This window comes from Myotis myotis, unplaced genomic scaffold (genome assembly GCF_014108235.1).
Source record: "Myotis myotis isolate mMyoMyo1 unplaced genomic scaffold, mMyoMyo1.p scaffold_m19_p_36, whole genome shotgun sequence".
Lineage (NCBI taxonomy): Eukaryota > Metazoa > Chordata > Mammalia > Chiroptera > Vespertilionidae > Myotis > Myotis myotis.
Genome location: NW_023416342.1, coordinates 1,368,433 through 1,384,912, shown reverse-complemented (window position 1 = coordinate 1,384,912; position 16,480 = coordinate 1,368,433). Strand labels below are relative to the sequence as shown.

The window sequence follows — 16,480 nt, the reverse complement described above, 5'->3', positions numbered from 1 at the left end:
GTGGCCACATCTCCACTAGGAGGTGTGCAGGAGGCAGCTGATTGATGTTTCTCTCTCATCGATGTTTCTGACTCTCTGTCCCTCTCTCTTCCTCTCGGTAAAAAATCAATAAAATATATTTTTAAAAAATGTACTAAGAGCCCTGTATTAGGGTCATAATATTGATGGACTTCCATCTTCGGTAACATATTTTGATTTTTAATGAACAAATAAAGCCTATGTACTTTCAAAACTAGTAGAGGAGAAAAAATGAAGTGCAAGAAAATACTCAATTAAAAAAATAAAGGAGAGGAAAAGAAACCTAGAGAAGGCAGGACTAATGGAAAAGAAAATAAATAGGTCTCTTTCTGTCAGTAATTCCATTAACTTTAAATGAACTACATTATCTTTAAAAAACAAAGACTGGCAGATGGACCCAAAACTCCCATGAATCCAAGTATGTGCCGTTTACAAGTGATATATTAAAACATGGGAAAGTAAACATCTGGAAAAGGTAGAGCAGACATATTTTAAGTAGAACAAACTGATGTAAAGTATTAGGAAATTAGAGTTAAAGCACAAAGAATTCCTGGAGATACAGAGATCATCTATAATAATAAAAGCGTAATATGCTGATTAGACTGGACGTCCTTCCAGATGAAGCCAGGGCTGCGAGGGCCAAGCCCCTTGCATGAATTTCATGCATTGGGCTTCTATAATAATAAAAGCATAATATGCTAATTAGACCAAACAGCCGAATGACCTTCTGGACGTCATTCCGGACGTCCTTCCGGACAAAGCTGCCACAGAGGGGGCTGAGGCGGAGGCAGTTAGGGGTGATCAGGCAGGCAGGCGAGTGGTCAGGAGCCAGCAGTCCTGGATTGTGAGAGGAATATCCCCTGAGGGGTCCCAGATTTCGAGAGGGTGCAGGCCAGGCTGAGGGACCCTCCCATGCATGAATTTCATGCACCAGGCCTCCAGTTTTATAATAATAGAACATTCCATTTATTGGGAAGTCATGGGGGCCCTTTGGTCTTAGTTAGAAGATCTTCTATACAGATGTCTGGTAGTTTTCAAAGTTAATGAATTAACCACAAACGAAGATTTTTCAGGGTGGGGTTGAAGCAGCTCACCATGAATTAGTTGATGCCTGCTGTAAGGAGAAGTGGTGGATGGAATGGGTGAGAAGATGGAATGGAATAAGAATGGACAGTAGTCTAGACATGACCATGAGGAGCAAAAGGGCATCTAACCAACCTCCTGACCCACTGGCAGAACTGGGAGAAAAGCTATAACTCAGACCAGAGGCCCCAGGGCCTGGAGGAGGGTGGGTGTCCGTCAGAGAGAGAGAAGATGGAGACAGCCTCAGAGTGAGTTTCACCCCAGGGGGAAAGAATGTTGCTAATCACTGACCACGTGTTCTGCTGAGCACAGTGAAAGGTTTCAATGGGCGGAGACCTCATCATTGTGACCGCATCCTAGCTAATCTATAATAGTGTAAGCGTAATATGCTGATTAGACCAGACAGTCAAACAACCTTCCGGATGTCCTTCTGGATGACCTTCCGGACAAAGCTGGAGATGTGAGGGCTGAGGCAAGCCACCGCTGCTGGGAGGGCCGAGCCCCTTGCATGAATTTCATGCATCGGGCCTCTAGTTACATCTACAATAATCTTATTTTTTAAAGTTCACATTCTGAGGTACTAGGACTAGGACCACTACAGACAAAGTTTTGGGGGGAGAGGGTACTAGTCAACCTACAGCAGCTACTCTCCACTTTTTCATGCTATTTTATTCTGTTTCTGTCGAGAGCTGGCTTGGTTTCTAACTGTTCTGTTTAGAATGTTTGCACCTTATGTTCTTGAATTATATTGCCCATCACTTCCTTTTCCGGGCAGTCCCTTCCTCATTATGACTGTCTGGTTATTACTCTCAGTTATTCAATCAATTCTTGGGGAACGCCATTGCCAGTTACGACAGGAGCCTAAAGCAATGAGGCCGGCAGGTCTCACTCTGTTTCCCGTTCTCTGGAGAAGTCTGTGTCAGGTTGGAATATTTATGGTTTGAAGCTCTGATAGGACCTTCGGGTGAAGGAATTCGTGACAAGTTTCCTTTGTGGGGTATTTTGACTATTTATTTGAATTCTAAAATTTTGCTTTATTCATTTTGAGGCTATTCTAAGATCATTTTATAAAGCTACATTTTCTTGGATGCTTAATTTTTTACATAGTCTGCTACCCAATCTCAACCGCTCATCTTTTTCCCTCATGTCACCTATCACCCCAACATCAACGGGGCTTCACACTCCCGACATCGTTAAGCCAAGCTCCTTTAAGTTTTCACGCTCCATCTCACGGCCTGGCACCCCTTTGCTCCCAGGTTAAAGTCCTAATCAATCAGATCCATCCCATTTTCTATATTCTCCAACCTGTTTATCATTTATTAAAATTATTTTCTATTGATTTCAGAGAGGAGGGGAGATGGGAGAGACAAACATCTATGATGAGAGAGAATCATGGATGGGCTGCCTCTTTCACGCCCCACACTGGGAATGGAGCCTGCAACCCAGGTCTGTGCCCTGAATGGGAATCGAACCATGATCTCCTGGTTCCTAGGTCGATGCTCAACCACTGAACCACACCGGCCAGGCAAAGGTCTATTACATGGATCAATTAACCCTTCACTCTAAGAGCAAGAGTCCCTTTCCTTGAGGGAGAAGTGAGAATGGCAAGTGTTTTATGCTGTTTGCTGAGGTGTGTGGTCATGGAGGTGTGTTATCATGGAGGTGTGTTGTCATGGAGGTGTGTGGTCATGGAGGTGTGTGATTATGGAGGTGTGTGATTATGGAGGTGTGTGATTATGGAGGTGGGTGATTATGGAGGTGTGTGGTCATGGAGGTGTGTGATTATGGAGGTGTGTTGTCATGGAGGTGTGTGGTCATGGAGGTGTGTTGTCATGGAGGTATGTGGTCATGGAGGTGTGTGATTATGGAGGTGTGTGATTATGGAGGTGTGTGGTCATGGAGGTGTGTGGTCATGGAGGTGTGTGATTATGGAGGTGTGTGATTATGGAGGTGTGTGATTATGGAGGTGTGTGGTCATGGAGGTGTGTGATTATGGAGGTGTGTGATTATGGAGGTGTGTGATTATGGAGGTGTGTGATTATGGAGGTGTGTGGTCATGGAGGTGTGTGATTATGGAGGTGTGTGATTATGGAGGTGTGTGGTCATGGAGGTGTGTGGTCATGGAGGTGTGTGATTATGGAGGTGTGTGGTTATGGAGGTGTGTGATTATGGAGATGTGTGATTATGGAGGTGTGTGGTCATGGAGGTGTGTGGTCATGGAGGTGTGTGATTATGGAGGTGTGTGGTCATGGAGGTGTGTGATTATGGAGGTGTGTGATTATGGAGGTGTGTGGTCATGGAGGTGTGTGGTCATGGAGGTGTGTGATTATGGAGGTGTGTGATTATGGAGGTGTGTGGTTATGGAGGTGTGTGATTATGGAGGTGTGTGATTATGGAGGTGTGTGATTATGGAGGTGTGTGATTATGGAGGTGTGTGGTCATGGAGGTGTGTGATTATGGAGGTGTGTGATTATGGAGGTGTGTGGTCATGGAGGTGTGTGATTATGGAGGTGTGTGATTATGGAGGTGTGTGGTCATGGAGGTGTGTGATTATGGAGGTGTGTGGTCATGGAGGTGTGTGATTATGGAGGTGTGTTGTCATGGAGGTATGTGATTATGGAGGTGTGTGGTCATGGAGGTGTGTGATTATGGAGGTGTGTGATTATGGAGGTGTGTGGTCATGGAGGTGTGTGATCATGGAGGTGTGTGATTATGGAGGTGTGTGATTATGGAGGTGTGTGATTATGGAGGTGTGTGATTATGGAGGTGTGTGGCCGTGGAGGTGTGTGATTATGGAGGTGTGTGATTATGGAGGTGTGTGGTCATGGAGGTGTGTGGTCATGGAGGTGTGTGATTATGGAGGTGTGTGGTTATGGAGGTGTGTGATTATGGAGATGTGTGATTATGGAGGTGTGTGGTCATGGAGGTGTGTGGTCATGGAGGTGTGTGATTATGGAGGTGTGTGGTCATGGAGGTGTGTGATTATGGAGGTGTGTGATTATGGAGGTGTGTGGTCATGGAGGTGTGTGGTCATGGAGGTGTGTGATTATGGAGGTGTGTGATTATGGAGGTGTGTGGTTATGGAGGTGTGTGATTATGGAGGTGTGTGATTATGGAGGTGTGTGATTATGGAGGTGTGTGATTATGGAGGTGTGTGGTCATGGAGGTGTGTGATTATGGAGGTGTGTGATTATGGAGGTGTGTGGTCATGGAGGTGTGTGATTATGGAGGTGTGTGATTATGGAGGTGTGTGGTCATGGAGGTGTGTGATTATGGAGGTGTGTGGTCATGGAGGTGTGTGATTATGGAGGTGTGTTGTCATGGAGGTATGTGATTATGGAGGTGTGTGGTCATGGAGGTGTGTGATTATGGAGGTGTGTGATTATGGAGGTGTGTGGTCATGGAGGTGTGTGATCATGGAGGTGTGTGATTATGGAGGTGTGTGATTATGGAGGTGTGTGATTATGGAGGTGTGTGATTATGGAGGTGTGTGGCCATGGAGGTGTGTGGTCATGGAGGTGTGTGATTATGGAGGTGTGTTATTATGGAGGTGTGTGATTATGGAGGTGTGTGGCCGTGGAGGTGTGTGATTATGGAGGTGTGTGATTATGGAGGTGTGTGATTATGGAAGTGTGTGGTCATGGAGGTGTGTGATTATGGAGGTGTGTGATTATGGAGGTGTGTGGTCATGGAGGTGTGTGATTATGGAGGTGTGTGATTATGGAGGTGTGTGGTCATGGAGGTGTGTGATTATGGAGGTGTGTGATTATGGAGGTGTGTGGTCATGGAGGTGTGTGATTATGGAGGTGTGTGATTATGGAGGTATGTGATTATGGAGGTGTGTGATTATGGAGGTGTGTGATTATGGTTGTGTGTGATTATGGAGGTGTGTGATTATGGATGTGTGTGATTATGGAGGTGTGTGATTATGGAGGTGTGTGATTATGGAGGTGTGTGATTATGGAGGTGTGTGATTATGGAGGTGTGTGATTATGGAGGTGTGTGAATATGGAGGTGTGTGAATATGGAGGTGTGTGGTCATGGAGGTGTGTGGCTGTGGAGGTGTGCGATCGCACAGGTATACATCCTGCTCCCTAACACCCCGTCCTCGCTGGCAGTTAGAAAACTTCAATAAATATCAAGTGAACAATTGGGAAAAGTTTCGTAGCGGCCCTGTGTCCACATGCTCCCACGATTCCCACATGTAAAGCAAAACCATGTTTCCATTTCCCCATTTTCCCCCCAAAGGTATTTTGAAGATCAACAACATATTTTATCTTTCATAATCTCCCAGGGTTTTCCACAAATAGGCTTGTTAAGTGAATTATTGATTATAGTAACTAGCGTCCTTGTAAAACATCCATACAAAATGTTGTGCTAATTCTAGGAGATGTCCAATGCAGATGCCGCATCGCTGCCTTGTAGAGTTTTACTAGAGAAAGTTGCACACTGAGTGATGTTCCTGCTTTTGTTTGATCCGGTTTCATTTTCTGAAATTCGCCTAGTTGCCTTCTCCTCCTCCCATGTATCCCCCACTCCAGGGGCCAGAAAAATCCAGCTCCCCTCCGCCCCACTTCTTCCCTCTTCTCAGGACGTTTTAGGGTCTGTTTTCTTAAATGTGAGTTAACTTTGGAAACTGTGATGAGCCCGATTAAAATGTTGATCGGTGAAGTTTGATGGTTTAGTTAGATTTACAGTGATTAATATTCATATGTTCTTTTTGTTTCAGAGAGGAAGGGAGAGGGAGAGAGATCAAAACATCAGTGATGAGAGAGAATCATGGATCGGCTGCTTCCTGCACGCCCCACACTGGGGACGGAGCCCACAACCCGGGCCTGTACCCTGAGTGGGAATCGAACCGTGACCTCCTGGTTCCTAGGCCGACGCTCAGCCACTGAGCCAGGTGGCTGGGCTACTGTTATTAATATTCAAAGATGTGATCCAAGGACAGGAGACAGTGCGGTGGCGGTGTAGCTGATTGCCACCGGTCAATACCCGTCACTCGGTGGCAATCAGCCGTGCAGGCAGTGACACCACAGGCCACCCGGTGCCAGCGGCTCACACTTCATGCCACTAATTCAGCACGGCTCTGTCTCCGACTCTGCACCGGGAACTTGACCGCCGCATCAAGCCTTCCCACTGTTCCGTGAAGCAGGTATCGCTACCTCCACTGGCCATGGCGGGTCCTGAGCTTGGTCCAGGGCCACCCCAGCGAGGGCCACCTGTGACTTAGGGTCCAGCTCGGAGAAACCAGCTTCCCCTCCAGCCTCCGCCGCCTCAGTCTCACCTGGACAGCAATTCACGTCTGCAAGGAGACTGAACACCGCACCCCCACCCCCTGCCTGGGGCTCACACCTCACAGTCTCTAGATTCCTGTCAGCGGAACTTCCCGGAAGCCGGGTGTCTTTCTGATGCACCCACGTCTCCCCTGCATGTGTTCCTTCCTGGACAGGCTCAAGTGAGGGGCGACACCGATATGTGTAAATTTTAAAAAATCGATCTGCTTAAGGTATTCATCGCTGCATGATCTTTGAGAGAGTAGACCTTGCGCAATGACCCTTGGACGAAAAGTCGCTTCCACATCAGACGGACGCACTCCTGCTTGGTGCTCTCGCCCGGTCATCGACCTGAATTTGCGGGGAGGGCTGAGCCTGGTGGGCTGGGCCTGGTGGGCAGTGGCCACTCTCACGCCTGCCAGTGAAAGATGCGGGAAACCCCGGTGACCCCCATGGTCTCCTCCCCGAGGCAGGAACTTCTGGAAAAGCAGCTCCCGCCCACGGCAGCTGCTGCAATGGACTGGAATCTCATTCATCCTTAGAGTGCTCTACTCTCCCTGGTGTTGCATGAAACATCCGCTATCAATCCAGTCTCTTTCAGACGATCGTCCACTGGCAGCCCATCACATGAACAAATGTACTTTTCATGGAAACTCCTGCCACATGGAAAGGTGACTATCCTGGTCCCACAGTCTCTTTAAAACACCATCGCTCCTTCCACGGCTGCTCGTAGGACGTGCCTCCCCATGTCCCCTCGCACATCACAGTGATCAGCCCGCTGCCCTTGGCCCGTAGGTCAAGCATCCGCTCAGCCTCCTGCGGTCATATCCCTGGCTGCACTGGGGCACTAAGGTGTGGTCACATCCCCAGGAACCACCCCGGAGGGTAGGAGGGACTCGCCTCAACTGTGAGAGCAGAGCGGGACCTGGGCCACAGGGCGGTCAGGGAAGCTGGGCTGGAGGGGCCTAGGAGTGTGAGGCAGGTGCTCCGGCCGGACCTGTGCTGAGGGGTTACCAGCCCTGCCTCCTGGAGGCTGAGAACCTACCCACCACTTGGAACGCTTAGCACTGCCTTATCCGCACAACATTTTAAATAAAACCTCATCCAAGGATATTTTCCCATTGATTTTAGAGAGTGGGAGGGCGAGGGAAAGGCAGAAACATCAACGTGAGAGAAACTCATTGATGGGTTGCCTCCTGGGGAGGAGTCTGCCACCGAGATCCGTGCCCTGGACTGGAATCGAACCCAGGACCCTTCGGTCCATAGGCCGACGCTCTATCCACTGAGCCACACTGAACAGGACAATCCTTACCATATTTTATTCATGCGGAGTTTGAAGAGAGTGTTTTTGTGACTGTGAACGTGTTTTAGCAAACGGAATCGCGACATGGACCCTCGGCAGCTCCCTTATCTTATGTCCGTTGCTCCAGCCACCTGGGGGGCCTTCTTTAGGATCTGGGTGTGACACCCCCGCAGTTTGGGAGAGGGAGACGGAGACAGGGGGCCAGGTCTCCACTGTGTGCGTTTCAATCACAGCATGAGCCCTCGGGGTGCAGGGGAAAATGTGACAATTCGAGATAATTCACCCACATGCCCCATTTTAATTACCGCAGCGCAACGAAGAGTAGCAGGGAAGTGGAAAATTACACTTTCTGAAATGGACTGAACTTCCCGCTCCCCAGAGAAAGTAGGGAAGCAGGGGGTCCTACCCACACCCCACCGCTCCCCCGATGAGGGCAACAGTGAGGGGGCGGGGCCCCGTGCAGCTCGCAGTTTACAAGCGGCCGCTGCTCCTTGTCCCGTCTCCCGTGCGATGAAGGGACGTTCTCATCACGGAAAGCAACTTCAAAATACATGTATTTTTTATTGACTTCAGAGAGGAAGGGAGAGCGGAGAGAGAGAGGGAAACATCAATGATGAGAGAGAATCGTGGGCCGGCTGCCTCCTGCACGCCCCACTCTGGGGATGGAGCCCGCACCCCGAGCCTGTGCCCTGACCGGGAATCGAACCGTGCCCTCCTGGTTCAAAGGTCAGGCATGGAATCCGACTTGTAAATGGGTTTTCCGAGTGTCAGTTTCTCCGGACGGCTCCCTGGCCCTCTCCCTGGCTGTCGCTTGCCCCCCGGAGCCCGGGACGGTGCTGTCCTCACGGGGCATTGTCCGTGCACGTCAGGGCCTCCCGAGAGCGGCCGGGCTCACCTCGCCCCCTCGTGGGGCCGGCAGGTCCTATGACGTGGACAGGATATTCATCATCAGCATCACCAGGAACATGATCACACCCACGTGAAAGCCCTTTTCTGGGGTTAACGAGGGCAATCTCTCCGACCGGACGGAGGGCGACGCTGGTCCTGACCTGGGCTCGACCCCGTGACCGTTCTGGGCTTTGTTTTTTTGCGAAAACACCCGGTTCCGAGGAAAAGGTCTCACGGACGGGGCGTCAGGAGCCCTCGCCCTTGAACGGAACTCACAGGTGTGGTTTCCATCCTGCTAGATGCTGCCCGTAAGTGTGCCTTTCAAGGGATCGCCTGTGTATCTCCGCGAGTCCCGTGCGCGGGGCCGCGGTGGCACTGATGGAGCTCGTGGCGGGAGGCCGGACGGCGCAGGTGACGCCGGATCCGATTACTCACGGGTCCCCCCGGGGAAATGGCGCAGCGGGTCCTTGGACGTGTCCTCAGGCGCATGGACAGGCCGCATCTGCGTCCCCTTGTGGATGCGCGCTGGTGTGGCTGCATTTACCTCCGATGCTGGACGGAGCTCAGTGCCCGGGATGTCTGATGCAACGTGACGAGCTGTGGGCACAGCGTGGAGGGCACAGTCCTGACTCGGACACGGCCCCGCGAGGCGTCCTCATGTGCAGAAGGCACCGTCCGCTAGCACGGGGGCCGCTGGGCTGCATACAGCGCCCTGAGCTCAGCCACTGAGCAGGGGGTGATGTGTGGCTCGGGGCTCACGCCGAAGGCCTGCTGGTGTCTATCACCGTTTCCCTGTTGCCCTGTTGCCCGTTGGCCTCCTCCGCCCCATGAAGCCTCCCCGGCCGGGAAGGGGACAGGCTTGGCGGGGAGCGGGGTTCCCCCAGTGCGGGGAGTTCCTGGGAGCCCCGGGGGAGCCCACACGTTGAGGTGGACGTCGCTGCTTCTCCCTCCTGAAGGCCCGTCGTCCCGACTGTGCTGAGGCTGAGTGCGAGCACCATGCGCCCCGAGTTTCCCCCCACGTCCCCGCTCCCCCAGCCCCTGCGTGAGTCACACCGAGGACAGGGTGGCCGCGGGGGGCACGTGGAGAGGGAAGCGGGCAGGAAGGAGGGAGGGAGGGAGGGGGAGAAATAAATAGCAAAGAAGAAAAGAAGGGAGGGAGGAAGGGAGGAGCGTGATGAGGAAGGAGAAAGGACGGGAAGGGAAGGGGAGAGGAGGGGAAGGAGGAGGAGAGGAGAGAGCAGTCGGAAGTGTTGTCCCCCGTGCTTCTGGCTGGAACCTCGGAGCCTGGTGACTCTCCGCTCCCAAGGGCCTCCTTAAACCCCAGCCGCAGCGCAGCTTCCGTGGGGAGCCCACTGTGGACACAAGGCCGCCAGGCTCCTCTGCGGCTGCGTGTCCACACGGGGACTTTTTCTTTTAATTTTGGGAAAAGAAGAATGTGTGTGTGTCAGTGTGTGTGTGCCTGTGAATTGAGTGTCTGTGTGTGTCTGTGTATGTGTGTGTGTCTCTGTTTGTGTGTGCATGTGTCTTGTGTGTCTGTGTGTCTATGTGTATCTGCATGTGTACCCATGTGTGTATCCATGTATGTGTGTCTGTGTGTATCTGTGTATCTGTGTGTGTATCCGTGAGTGTATGTGCATGTGTCTTGTGTGTCTATGTGCCTATGTATTGTGTGTGTGTGTCTATCCATGTATGTGTGTGTATCCATGTATCTCTGTGTGTATCCATGTATGTGTGTGTATCCGTGTATGTGTGTGTATCCGTGTATGTGTGTGTGTACCCGTGAGTGTGTGTGTGTACCAGCTTGCTGAAAGTCGCCTTCTCCATCGAACTCTTCAACTGTTGAAAACCATCGTTTCTAGAAAGTGCGGCGCTGAGCCTGGTGCGGAGCCGCGAGCCTCCAGGTCAGGAGTGATCGTTTGTTTTCGCAGATGCCCTCGGCACGTCATGAAATGAAGCTTCAAGCACTTAAACGTCGTCTTCTTCACCCTTCACTTTCTCCTCCTACATTTCCATAATTCTAATTAATTAACCATGATTCCATTTAGTATTCGCGAAGGACCTGAAGTGTGCCTCTTAAGGAAACCTTTCTAACAGCCTTTCTGTGCAGATGCCCCCGGCGTCCCGGGAAGCCGTGTGGGCTGTGGGCTGTCATCTGCAGGGGCTGTGCTATGACCTTCTTCATGGCCTGGTTGTGTGGACACCAGGACACAGACACATGCAGGAAGGCGAGGGGCAAACCCCGCTGTGGGGACGGGAGGCGGCTGCTGTGCACGTTTTAAAACCTATTGGCTCTGAGACACCCAGAGCCGCTGCTGCTCTGATTCCATCATCAGACTGGGGTTTGGGAAAATCCGCTGTCAATTCAATCTGTTCTTCAGGAACCTTCCTGAGGAGGCTGAGACGAAGCTTGGAGAGAGGGCGCCTGGGAGGAAAGGCGACACCCCAGACCTCGGGGCGCTGCCCACACTGCCCGGGTGCAGGTAACACTCCGTGGGGGCCGCTGAGCCCACCCCAGGGGCTGAGGGAGGAGGGGACAGCCACCCATGGCTGTGAGGAGGAGAGAGCCACCCATGGCTGCAAGGAGGGGACAGACACCCATGGCTGCGAGGAGTGGACAGACACCCATGGCTGCAAGGAGGGGACAGACACCCATGGCTGCGAGGAGTGGACAGACACCCATGGCTGCGAAGAGGGGACAGACACCCATGGCTGGCGGCTGGAGCGCCGTCTGACACCTGCCCAGCCTCTCACGGCCTAGACTTCACTGAGTAGCAGAAGGGGGGGGGGTCCCCCTGGTCTGGAGCCCAGAGCAGGAGCCAGACTCTCTCCTCAGCTGCCCTGCAGCCCAGGTGGGTGCTGGTGTCTCTCCTGGGAACCCGTTCACCAGGGGCCGCTGCCCAGCCTCGCACGGGGCCCTGGGCGTGGTGGCCGCGTGGTGGTTCTGCCCCCGCTGCTCTCATCCCGGGTCCTCTGCTCTCGGGGACACCCTCCCCCCAGGAGGCTCCCCGGGGCTTGCAGGCGGTTTGCTTAGAGCGACGCTTCCCAGGAGAGGACTCTGTCACCTGAGCACTGAGCCCTCGGAGAGCGGGCTGGCTCTGGAAGGGCCCACACATGTGCCAGGGCAACCGCCCACTGTAGGTGAGATGGCGGGCACCGGGCACTGTCCGTGCTCCAGCCCGGAGAGGAGCAGCCTTTGCGCACAGAGCTCCCCCTGGTCCTGCCACGGCCCCGCCTTAGAGCACAGATCTCCCCCTGGTCCTGCCACGGCCCCGCCACGGTCCCCATCATGGCCTCTACCACGGCCACCCCACGGCCACCCCACGGCCCCACCACGGCCCTGCCACAGTCCCCATCATGGCCTCTACCACGGCCACCCCATGGCCCTACCACGGCCCCACCACGGCCCTGCCACAGTCCCCATCATGGCCTCTACCACAGCCACCCCACGAGGGTGGGGCCCATCAGGGCCTCGCCACGGCCACCCCACGGCCCCACCACGGCCCCGCCATGGCTGAGGTCCACTGGCATCATATGTCTCCCGGCTGCTTCCCAGACCCGGGAGGCCGCTCCGCTCGCATCCTTTGCTTGGCAGGAGGCAGGCTAACGCCTCGCTGTTCTTCCCCCAAATCACGCTCCTCCACGAGCACAGAAAGTCCCATCTTTGGGTTTTACCCTCAAGGACACCTTTTCTGCTCAAACAGATGCTCACAGGTCCCATGCCCACAGCAGAGCTGCTGGGGTGACCGGCTTCCTGGGTGAGCAACACCGACGGGGCCTCTTTAAGATGCCAGCGCAGCACTGAGATTTGAACTAAGAGTCTAAGTTCCTTTCAAATCCAATTGCAGAATTTTTCCGGGGGCGAGAAAGGCTGAGCATAACAGTCTGAATACTCAGATACAATAGAAAGGATCGTGAGGTGACTATATACACGTACATGCACATACACATATACATACATGTATAAGCATGTTTGTCAAATATGGAATCTTCAAATTACGATTTTATGTATTTATATAGGAAATCATCTCCGTTTACTTCCTGTTGGTATTGAGGGAAACCATCACTTACATGGACACACCTCTTAGATAATAAGTCCAGCTGGCAGAAAACAAATGCAGTTCATATACGTTTGCTGGCTTTCCGAAAGGAAGCTGAATAGTAAAATCCTTATGAAATGCCCCTTTTTTGAGAATGCTCTGAGTTTCCAAGTCGCATTACCTCCCCTGCGAGCCTGGCTTCCCGTCACCGGGGATAAGCCACTCACACGCCAAATTAGTCCCACTATCTTCTCAGCGTCAATCTCACTGCCCACCAGGAGCCATTAAGAGAGAGTTAAAAAAAAAAAAAAAAAGACTATTCCGTTTACCATTTAATTCCCCCAAACCTCCCCGGTGAGCTTCCCAGGGGGTCTGTCAGCGCAGGTGCCTGCGACAGGGGCCACACAGGTGAAGGTGCAGAGGGTCCTCCCTGTGAACTGTCCCCACTGTCAGCAGCAGGTGCTCAGCCTGTTAGGGTCCTGCCTGCACTGAGGAGGACGGAGCGCCGCCCCCCACCCTTTCCCCCCCTTCACCCTCCCCCACTCTCTGGGGACTTCTGCTGACCTGCTCTGTCCTCACTGTGCTTCCGACTCTCCACATTTATTCACGAAAATACCAGTCCACACACAGCGCCTCCTGGGCACCTGGATGTGCCCGGCTGGCATCATTTTAATAGAATAAATGAAAATTATTCTTTTGGTATTTAAAAAAAAACACCACACACACATTTTAAATCTGTGTGTGTGTGTGTGGTGGGGGGATCATTACATCCTAGTTTTAAAGAAATTCAACCATCGACAGTAACTTTTTTTTCTTCATCCATTTCCTTTTGTGGCAAGAAACCCAACTCCCAGGACTTGAACCATAAAGTTGACGATAAAGCGAAACAAAAACACCTAAAATCACCAGGAGAACACGCCAGCATGTTTGCCTGCCATTTGCTTTGCACCCCGTTTAGATACCTGAGTAGATGAGACATGTTCTGATAGAAGATCCCAGGAGAGCAGGACCAAGCGGGTTTGAGAAAGACGGGGTGAAGCATAAACCCCTGAAAGTTCTTCTGAGCTGCGTGAGGGCTCACACACAGCACAGACCATCCCTGACAACACTCTGACAATCATCCCAAAAGCAGCCCCATTCAGCCGGTCAGAGGAACAGAAAAACGGGGGTTAGGGGTCCCCTTTCCCGGAGCTTCCTCTAACAGATTCATTCCAGGGGCCCCAAAAGCCATGTTTACGTAAGGCCCTGGTTCCCTGCTCAGCCTGCGCCTGAGGGCAGCACTTGTCTGTCCTCCTGGGAGCCCACGCCGGCGAGAAGACCTGCGTGGTGGCGGGAACCTATCTATTTTTCCTTGCACGACCCAGGAGGAAGGCATCTCTTTCTGCAAAAGCGATCGGTGGCAGCACCTCCTCGTGTCACACGCGTGTGACAGGCGCCCCTAAGACAGACCCTGGGAGCACAGCATGCCTGTGTGTCTTGGGCCCGGAGCCCGGAGCCCACCCGGGATCAGGACCAGAACCCACCACCCCGGTCCAGGGACACCTCTCAGGCCACCTGCACAGCCCGGGCTGGTGGGGGGGGGGGGGGGGCTCAGCTGGCAACACGGGCCATTTGCACCTGAAGAGGCCCACATCCTACCCAAAGAGGCGATTATTATGCAAATGTCTGGCAACAGTTTAACACATTACAAGTCCTCCTTTTGGGGGGGCAGGGCTGCAGGTTCCTTTTCTCGTGCAAATAGAACTTCTGCAAAGCGGGGTGCGCGCACCGGGGAGAGGGGGCGGGAAGGGCTGACCCCCGCGACTGCTTCTGCATCAATCTCCCCAAATCAAACTTTATCCCGCTCGCCTTCTGCACACGGAGCTCAGCGGCGCTCCAGTCTGCACCGCCCGGGCTCGGACCCGCAGCCGGGACTCACCTGGGAGGCAGCCGGCGCCGCCGCCCGAGCGCGGAGGATGCCCAGTCAGGGGCGAGCGGTCAGGGGCGAGCGGTCTGGTGCGGAGGCCGCGGGGCTCGAGCTGTGGCGGCGTCCCGACTCCTGCCGCCTCCTCGCCGTCTCTGGGGCTCGGGGCTCGCGGCTCGCGGCTCGGGGCTCTGGGATCCGGTGGCTCCAGCGCTGACGCCAGAACTCTCGCCGCCGCCGCTCCTCCCGATGCGCCCGCGTCCCTCCCGAGCGCGCAGCCGCTGGAGGACGCAGACCCGGCTCCGCGCTCCACGCTCCGGGCCAACGCAGCTCCCTCCCCGGACGGACGGCGCAGGGCTGCAGCCGAAAGCGGGGAGCCGGGAGCGGGGATCAGGGAGCCGGGATCGGGGTGCGGGGAGCGGGGAGTGGGGAGCGGGGAGCGGGAGGACGCGCAGGCGGGGAGCGGGGAGCCGGGATCGGGGTGCGGGGAGCGGGAGGACGCGCAGGCGGGGACCGGGGGCCTCGGCGCCGCCGCCAGCTGTGCGCGCAGGCGGCTGAGGTCCCTCCTCCCTCCGCCCCGACCCTCAGGCGGCTCCGCGGTGATTGGCAGCCGCGCTGAGTCCTCCAGCTAATGGAGCCCCGGCCGGGACCTGGCTGCCGTGATGTCACCGGGCAGGGCTGTTTGCAGGGATCCGCTCCACAGAGCTCCGCCCACCGCACCCCAGGCTGCACCCGCTCCCCCCGCTGCACCCAAACCCCAGGCTGCACCCGCACCGCTGGTTGCACCCGCTCCCCCGGCTACGCCTGCACCCCTAGCTGCACCCGCTCCCACAGAGCCCCCGCTCCCCCCTCCTCCCGCACCCCCGGGGATGCAGGAGGTGCTCCTGACTCCTCTTCCCGCAGTTGTCTCCGGGGTGGAGAATAAAATGCCACTTTGCAGCGGTGACACCCAAGGATTCCATTGGGCGAAGAAAGAAAAGTTCAAGATTCGAGCTGGCGGAGGTCAAACCCATAAGTAGGGACCCAACAAAAAACAAAAGCTGGGGCGACCTGGAGCACCTGGAGAGGCAGCGGGGAGCCGCACACTGAGATTAATGTGGCATCGTAGGCCGTGATGAAGGACAGGCAGCCCGCACTGCGTGGGCGCCTACTGTATACACTGCTTGTTGCCCTCCCCGGCTTGGCTCAGTGGATAGAGCATCGGCCTGCACACCAGTGATCCTCTCTCATCATTGATGCTTCTCTCTCTCCCTCTCCCTTCCTCTCTGAAATCAATAAAAATCTATGAAAACACACACACTGCATCCTTACGAGGTGAATCACAGGGTTATGAGGGAGAAATTCGCTTCTGCTCCCCATGCAGCTCCTCTCCTGGGCCCCCCCGGATGCGGATCAGCTGCTCTTCCTTCTTCCTTCAGCTGCCCTTCCTTCTCCTTCCTTCTCGGCGCCTCTACTGCGCTCACAATGATACAATGACTCACACCTCCTTCAGGGACAGGTGTTTGACTTTCTCCATGGAAAGGCACAGGTGACCAAGGGTAGGGGCCCTCAGGCACACGTCTCCCGCCAGTCCCTGCGGGCCCCTGGCTTCTTCTCCTGGCGCTTCCTCTTTGCGTGTCCACCCCTGAGCTCAGTGGGATAAGCGGTGCTGGTGATGATTGGGCTCTGGATCCCCTCATAGGCCGGGGGCCACTGCTGCCCCCCGTTTCTCCAAGGCAAGGTGCCCTGTGGGGTGCGCATCTCCGGTTATAGTTCTGCTTGGACTCCGGGGGGTATCAGTGACTCTGTCATATGCTACGGGGAGCGGGTCCCTCAGACACAGCGTTTCCTGGTGATGTGGTTTCTCTGTCATATGCTGAGTGGGCGGGTCCCTCTCACAGGGCATGTGCTGGTGATGTGGTCTTTGGATGAGTGACGTTGAAGCACGCAGCGTTGCTAGTTGTTAGACTGTACAAAGCCGAGGGTCAGCAAG

The 16,480-nt window shown here is 54.4% G+C and overlaps 1 protein-coding gene across 1 annotated transcript in view; it reads right to left on the bottom strand.

Moving 5' to 3' along the window:
- Positions 1-15,151, bottom strand: part of NDST4 (N-deacetylase and N-sulfotransferase 4) — a 174,760-nt gene extending 159,609 nt beyond the window's left edge. The window contains exon 1 of the mRNA XM_036303309.1: positions 14,524-15,151. The gene's annotated coding sequence lies outside the window, so the exon portion shown is untranslated. The remainder of the gene's footprint in view (positions 1-14,523) is intronic.
- Positions 15,152-16,480: the final 1,329 nt, after the last annotated feature.